Source organism: Eufriesea mexicana, unplaced genomic scaffold (genome assembly GCF_001483705.2).
Source record: "Eufriesea mexicana isolate 0111107269 unplaced genomic scaffold, ASM148370v2 scaffold794, whole genome shotgun sequence".
Lineage (NCBI taxonomy): Eukaryota > Metazoa > Arthropoda > Insecta > Hymenoptera > Apidae > Eufriesea > Eufriesea mexicana.
In genome coordinates, this window is record NW_016908953.1 from 1,639,766 (window position 1) to 1,647,927 (window position 8,162).

At 41.7% G+C, this 8,162-nt stretch overlaps 2 non-coding genes across 2 annotated transcripts; one reads left to right on the forward strand and one right to left on the reverse strand.

Moving 5' to 3' along the window:
* The first annotated feature begins 1,851 nt into the window (after window positions 1-1,851).
* TRNAI-AAU (transfer RNA isoleucine (anticodon AAU)) lies at window positions 1,852-1,926 on the forward strand. The gene has a single exon. It is a non-coding gene; the product is annotated as a tRNA-Ile (tRNA).
* A 418-nt stretch (window positions 1,927-2,344) lies between these two features.
* TRNAR-ACG (transfer RNA arginine (anticodon ACG)) lies at window positions 2,345-2,417 on the reverse strand. The gene has a single exon. It is a non-coding gene; the product is annotated as a tRNA-Arg (tRNA).
* Window positions 2,418-8,162: the final 5,745 nt, after the last annotated feature.

Here is an 8,162-nt window from a genome sequence, read left to right on the forward strand (position 1 = left end):
ATAAGCAAGCTTTACACCACTGTTAATTCTTGAAATGTCGTTCCGGCATTCTGTTCATCATTTGTTTAGGACAGACTGTATCTCTAAATGTGAAGGCTCTGAAATTTTATACGTACCAATGTTGCAACCCTAGGACCGCAATGTTCCAGGTCAAGTGGAGGACTGTTTTATGTCCTTATTGTCAGCGTCCCTTGATTTCTATACATTCATTGTCACCTAAGCCACCACTTGGGTAAACCGTAAGAAGCAACGATATATCAACCTTGAGTCGACGGGCATGGGGACTCAGATTGTTTAAACAACCACCACCACCGAAACACGCTGGAGCTAGGATACACCCCCAATATTAGTCGCAACCAATCAGACCACAGAGGAAGCTTATAAAACCACCGACAGAACAGTCATCAGTTCTACTAAAACACAGTCCACTTAACATTTCCAAGCTAGACACAATCTTCCTCAATGAACCGACCGTCACTAATCGTAGCCAACTAAGATCGACTTAGTGACGACATACAGAATTATTTTACTTCGATATTCCACGCATCGTTGGGTAATTGTAAATTTGATATATTAATTAACCTCCATCTTTAGAATCTGATTAAATGGCGACTGAGAGGTGCAAACCCAGTGCAAAGTTAACACTAGAATTGTCAAAATGGACAAAGTGATACGATTTGGATATTTTGTTCTAGTAATTTCTGAGGACATGCATGTAGCTGCTTCTGGAAAAATTGATGCTGACTTTTATTCTGATAGAGACATAATTTTCGCGAGTCCTATAGGGATGAGGTTTGGAAAATTTATACAAGGTTCTTTTGGAAGATCAACCTAGTGACGATATACAACCACCAATTATCTATATTATAAAAATGAAGCACATGAATTGTAATAAAAATAAATTAGAGATGATAGACTATCTTCAACCTCTCTCAAAAAATTGATAAAATCGGCAAGAGTGATATTCTGCACAAGTATACACCTCAATTCCATAATACCGAGCCCACACCACCGCGATCGTCTGAAGACACGCAGGAAAAGGGGAAAGGAAACCCGTGAGATGCTTTATTTCCGTAGACAAATGCAGCGTCTCAACACTCCTTTGATCTCGACGTCCCCGGGGATGACTCAGAGCAGTGAGTGCCAAAAGCGCGGTCTCCTAACGCGCGGAGACGGCGTGCGTTCCGCTCCGGCCCGCTCGCTGGCGTGTCGCCAGGCATCTCGCGGCGTATTTTCAGGATCGTAACATAAAGCCGAAGATTTATAGCGGCGATGCGACCCGCTCGGCCGAATGTATGTTTTTCGACGCGACCAAGACCGCCTTCGGGGCGCAGCGAGCCTCCGAGTCAGAGATCGGCCGTAAAACTTTGATCTACGGCTTGCACCTATCCCTGTCGCTTTCCTCCTCGCTTACCTGTCATTTCTTCCAGCAGGCGAGTTTCGCGCGTGAACGAGCTCCCTGCGAGTCACTGCCGAAACACCATGAGAACCTCCTACACCCTGTCACTGCAGGAATTCCGGCTGACAGGGAGTCCTCGACGGAGGCTAAGCGTCTCTAGCATTCCTCTAGGTGCAAATGCATCCTTTTACCTGGCTTCCGGTCTGTGTAGGACTTTGAATTTCTAGCCGCTCCATGCCATTTTGTCGACGTGAACTTGTCACTTTGCAGGAACGTGATTTTGGGCCCCTTTCCGGATTCTTTTCGGATGAGAGTCTTTTCCAGTTTGGTCTCGGGTGATTTAGATGTACGTGTGAATTTGCAATGAAATTGGAGCTAGGTGTAGTTGAATGTGTGGTAAGAGAGATCCGTGGTTGGACTTTTATAGACGAGTTAGGAACCAAGAGTACATCGGCCCATTAGCTCAGTTGGTTAGAGCGTACGTGCTAATAACGCGAAGGTCGTGGGTTCGATCCCCCCATGGGCCATATTTTTTTTTCGCTATTTTAGCAATTTTTATTCATTTGGAAAATTGAATGTTGAAGCATTTTCCGGAAAAACTTGTTTTTCCTTGGTTTTATTCCAAAATTGAATGGTAAACTCTGAAGAAATGGTCTTGAAGTATTCGCTCGAGGAAAGTATAAATGTCTTCGATCTGTCTTCTGTTTTACTTTAAAAAGTTCATTTTAATTTTTTGATTATTAATAGTAGCCTGTAGAATGTAGAATTTAATAAATATATTCTTATTTATTTCACTTTTGATCTTCTTCGAGAGATGACAAATGTAATTTTATTATTACGTTATTATTGAGGAATTAACACGTATAAAACTATTTCTATCGTTTCCAGAATGAATTTTCGTACTTTAAAAAAGTAGCAAAAAATATAGGGAAAAAGAAATTTTCTCGATCCTGCCAGGATTCGAACCTGGAATCTTCTGATCCGTAGTCAGACGCGTTATCCGTTGCGCCACAGGACCTTGCGGTGGTGGAACTCGCATTTTCCGATTCGGTGTTTGCTGGCTGATACTTGCGATAATTACGAAACTTTTCTTAAGTTTAATATCACATTTGGGAATATATGACCCGATAAAGTAGCAGCTAGACGTAATAAAGAAAATACTTTTCGTCGTGCGGAAAATTTAACGACGAGCGTTAAAGCTTTACGACCATCTAATATAACGTTCTTCGTAAATCGATGTCTTAAAGATTAAGCTTCGAATATCGTTATTGCTCTTCGTTTTCGTTGTTCTGATTAATTTTCAGCTCCCATCGTCGCATCATCGCGCGATTAAAAATTGCAATTCCAATCCAATCGATAAATACGAGTAAAACTGATCGCGAGTGAAATACGAGTGAGTATTTCGTTTAAATATTTATCAATTTTTACTATTTCACCATCGTTTGTTAAAATCACTTTTAAATACTTCGAAATGTCCCTTTCCGTATTTTTATTTCCCCTCATTTGTTTCCATTCGATAGAAAAATATTTATTGCAAAAGCAAAACGTTTTGCCGGGACAAAATTATATCATCGTGAGGAATAATTATAACGCGTATTTCCCTCGGCAACGATCTCTCTTTACGCCCTCTAATTATTCCGCTTACGCTTTTCAATCATCGATTGTCCGCAATCACACCGGCACGCCGACCCGTGCGTTCGCTGCGTTACCACGCCCAGGCGAATGAAATTTAATTACTTTCTATAAACAATAATTAAATACGCTAATAAATTACGTACTAATAACAGGACAGCGCGCAATAATCATCGTCGACCATTGTTACCATTCCGTTATCCCAAGGATCGCATTCCGCGCGACAATCTACAAATCTCCGCAACCACCCCGATACACTCAATCTCTGTCTTCAAACCGCGTATATATCTCGTTCACCCACTTTATTCCTGCGTGCACACTATATCAAAGCTCCTCGTGTCCCGTTAACGACACTAATAATCATTAATCCACGCCCACGATAAATGCCGACGTTCCCGTGCGACCTGCACGATAGCAGCGGCGAGGAAACAAAACGTTGCGCCCCAGAGGGGGTTATCGATGCCGGATATCATAGGGGGAAAAGTCGGGGTTCACGAGGAATTCCACGAGTCGCCTACGAGTCGTCCTCGAGGCGTTCTATTTTTCGGGAAAATCGCATGGAAATCGCATGGCGTTCGCGAGGAATTCCACGAGTCGTCCACCAAGCGTTCTATATTCAGGGAAAGTCGCATAGCGTTCGCGAGGAATTCCACTAAGCGTTCTATTTTTCAGAAAAATCGCATAATATCCACGAGGAATTCCACGAGTCATCCATGAAGCTATATTCGTGGAAAGTCGCGTAGCGTTCAGAGAAAGCAGGCTATGCGGAATTCTCGAAACGAGTAATTAGGTATTTACGAGCCTCGAAATTCCCATGGTCCTTCCTCTGGCGCTTGTATTAGAGGTCGTCGAAATAAGCTCTCCATCCTTTCACCTTTCGCCACCACCCTCTTTCAGCCCCGATTTTCAGGCCTTTTCTCCACGCTGAACGATCGCGATCGGACAGCTGGTGCGGAATATTTTAGGGTTCATTAAAAGCGCCGTAATGAAGTCTTCGGGACGGTTCTCGAATAACTTCCGGTCGGTCCGGAGAGAGAACGGAACTTCACCCCTTCCTTTGCCCAACTCGCCACACCCTTCTTCCGCTATACCTTGTTTCCCTGTTTCCTTCCTGCCTTGCTTCCTACTTTCCTTTCGCCACTTCGTATTTCTCGTCCGTTTTTCCACTACTCGAAACTTTACGCCCCTCCAAGACATTCGGGGTTGAAATTAAAGGCGAAGTTCGGGAAAAAATTCGCAGGCCCGTTCGCCAAGTGCCCCTTCTCCTTTTGCGGGGATGAAAACGGTGAAGGGTTCTTTCTTTCGAGTCCTGCCGACTTTCCGCGTCTTTTTCCCGTGTACTGGGAAATTTGTTACTCGAGAAGGAAATTTGAGGGGTGGTTCGAGATCAGGTCTGATAAAACAACGTTAAGGATTATGATACGTCGGTGATGCGAAATGCGATAGGTCTAAAGGACCTGCTCGACCTCACGATGTAGAATATTTACGCGGTAAGTCCCTGAATTCTAAAGTAGAATACTTGTTTCGTAAGCCTGTAAATTCTAAGGTAGAACGCCTGTATTTCAGGTAGAAGATGGTGTAGCGTTTCGCAAAATCCAGCTTGCCAGTCGGCGATGGTTATATATATGGTATACGAACCGGTGATTCTTGCACAGACACCGTGTAATTGTTATGCAGGTACTCGAAGTCATGGAAACTTTAGTAACGAGTCATGAATTGTTCATGGAAACGAAGAAAGTTTGCTTCTTAAATATTACATACTCCAGCGAACTCTGACGAAGCTGATTATGATACTTAAAAACGTTAGTATGCTAAAAACACGTTGCATCTTGTATTTAGTTGTCTCGGAGAATTTAAACTTCCGCTATACCTCGAATCTCTACCTCGTTTCTCAACTATCCCGTAATATTTCTCATCCCTACACCGATTCGCTTTGATCGCGTAAGGGTGTGTTTTTGATGCACAAGGGGAAGGGAATTTTTTGTCAAAAAATATATTCGTACCAAAATTTCTGGTATAGTACGTGCAAAATAAACATATGATACTTAATTTTTAGCAAGTGATTTAATATTTCTGTCGTAATAATAAATTGATGAAGAAATAGTACGTGCAAAATAAACACATATGATACTTAATTTTTAGCAAGTGATTTAATATTTCTGTCGTAATAATAAATTGATGAAGTAAATAGATTATGCGTCAAGTATAAAATACAGTACATATGGAATAATAATTCTCATTCCTGGTCACAGTAATGTGTTGTAAGTGTTGGTTTTATATGTGTGAATGCGAATGAGGTTGAATAAGTGGAACTCATTTGCGATGATATAAATATAATATGTACGAGTGCAATCTAGTATGAATGATGTTTGAAAATATTTAGAAGAATGTGTCAGAATAAATTAGTTATGTGAGAATCGTCAATGAGGAAAAATGAATATGTAACGATTAATGTGAATGAGAAAGAGAGAGAGAGAAGAATTTTCTAAGAACTCCGTTCTTTTAGTGGAAAAATATTGAATTAATATGCTAAAAACATATTTTATAACAAATTTAATTCGGTAAAATATATTTCCACTAAAAGAATGAGGAATTATACAAAATGCAGTATAGAACAAAGCACATAAATTGGTTTAATTGTTATATATACTTTAATTATTAATTACGCGTAATGGTTGACTTTTTTAAAGCAAAGAATACATTAAAATGATTTATTTTTCTTATTTGTGTGTATCATTTATGGTACACGTGGCCTGTAGATCAATTTTAACGTATGCCACAGATGGTACACATGCCACGGAACATGTTAATAATTATTTTCGTTGGTGAGATTCGTTGTTATTTTTTGACCTAATGTCGTTCTGTCTTAGTTACGTTCGAACACGTCCAAAGTATGATCGTCTATTGTTGTTAATTATGTTACACACCATCGGAACTGAAATCGTAGGAGTCATTGTACAATTATCCTTCACCGAAACCACCAGGATCGGACATCACGCGTCAAAGAACCCCCACCACTGGGGCACCCATCGAACCCCCCGTGCACCCATGCGTTTCATCGGCAATAATGGTAAGCACGGGAAAAAGAGCCGGTCGGTGCGATTAGCCCAGGTCGCCGATGCAATTAGGGTGCAGGGAAAGGCGTCGTGGCGCGACAGGTTGACAGGAAAATCGAAGGCGTATCGAGTCAGGGGCGTATCGATTTCGATGCACGCACGCGTGGCCCCGGCCCGTAACGCTATTAAACTTTTACGATTTAAGTTTCCGCGGACGTCGAAGCGCGGAGGAGCACTCTCCGCCAGCAGCATCCGGACTCACACGTAGACGCGGAGCCGGCGATACGTGGATGGTTGGCCGGGTAAAAACAAGCCTCGTCGTGTCCGTTCGTGGTCGGACGACGTGGTGAACGATGAAGCCACGGCCGGTCACGTGTTGGACGTTATTCGTGTCGTGGATCTTAAAACCCGCCGACTGTGCGGACAGACTAGCTGGAGAACGGGAAACTCGTGACGGCGGAGGGCAACATCGGGATCCGAGATCGATGAACCGGCCCTTGTTAACCCCACGACGACCAACAGCTTCCTATCTCGAGTGGTCTTCGTGTGTTCTCGCGCGTTACGCGCCAGACGACGGTTTATGACGAGGGAGACTGAATTCGAATGGCAATGTTACGGGGTTGGGGCATGCGGAATTCTAGCAGCGTCCCTCGTACGCTAGCTCTTCCGTCGCGTGATGAAAGTATGGATTGCGAGGGAGTTTTATGACGGTAGTCGAGCCCGAATGGGTAAAAGAGTGTTCGCAGTGTTCTTCGTCTCGCGATCGGTGTAAGCTAATTGTTAACACTTTGACTATATTCGTCAAAATCGTTCCCCTTTTGGGACAAAATGGTAAAATTTTTACGATGATATTGTAGAATTGCAGAAGACGTATAAGAAGCATCTCTTTTTCACACTTTGACTACCACGCACGTTTTATAAAATATGCTCTCGGGGGCACGATAAAGTTTCCATTATTCTTAGGATATAATGTCGAATTATCAAATAATATGGCAAAGGAACAAAAGAACGGTGCAAATTATTAATGTTTTCTATTCAAAGTCTTCTATTTATTTCCGGTGTTCAAATATTCAAAAATTGGTTGTAATAAAGCAAATATAAATTTTAAAAATCAGTATCGACGACCATTGATGACTACCATGGCTCACTGAGGAGACCAGCGCCGGTCACTGATGTCCACTATGGCAGTCAACGTGTTAACATTGGAAATTACAGTTTGGATAACGGGAAAATTATTGTAACGTATTTAATATATATAGAAGCTTTTTCGTTATTTATTTATTTTATTATTCCGGGAGAAAAGAGGACGGTATCCTGGATTTAATTTTGGGGGGTCTTCCCGTGGGGGTTATTACGATTAATAATAATTTTCTTGTCTTGCTAAGCAAAGTCTTGCTATGATAGGTAGCAGGTAGAAGAACGCGAAGAAGGGATGCGTTTCATCCTGGGCCTACTAAATGACTCGTCAGTAAGGCTTTCTAGCAGGCCCTGCCTTAGACAGGGGACAGGAATTTTTACTTCAAGGTTTACTTTACGTCAAGGATTCACTGAGGACTTACGAGAAACCTCTGTGAACATTTAGGGGTGAGGGTGTGAAGATTTGTCAGTACAGAATGCTTCAAGAAATTTTTACGAGTTGCACTAGCTGGAAATGGCCGATTTATAGAATTAATATTAAATATTCCTATACTTTTACCTACACTGATTTATCAAATCGATTAATTCCAATAAAACTGCAGTAAAAGATATAAATTTATTTTGAATATATCAAATTAAACAGTGATCGAATGACGTGATACTGAATCAAAGTGGAACTAATAATAAATATGAAAATCCCCATATATCGATCTGCTTTGTACAATTTTTACTCCAAGGCACGATGATTGCACGAGAGTCAGAAATCAGTTTTTCTTTTCGTTTAATTTTCGTTTCCGAGGATCGGTAAATGATCGACGAATTTGTAATATACCGGGGACCCCTTGATATCGATTATTTCGGTGTAAATAAAATTCACTGAGCATCCGCATCGACGAATCGAGCGCACAGCATCCGTAAGCTCGACTGGGTCGTTGTTC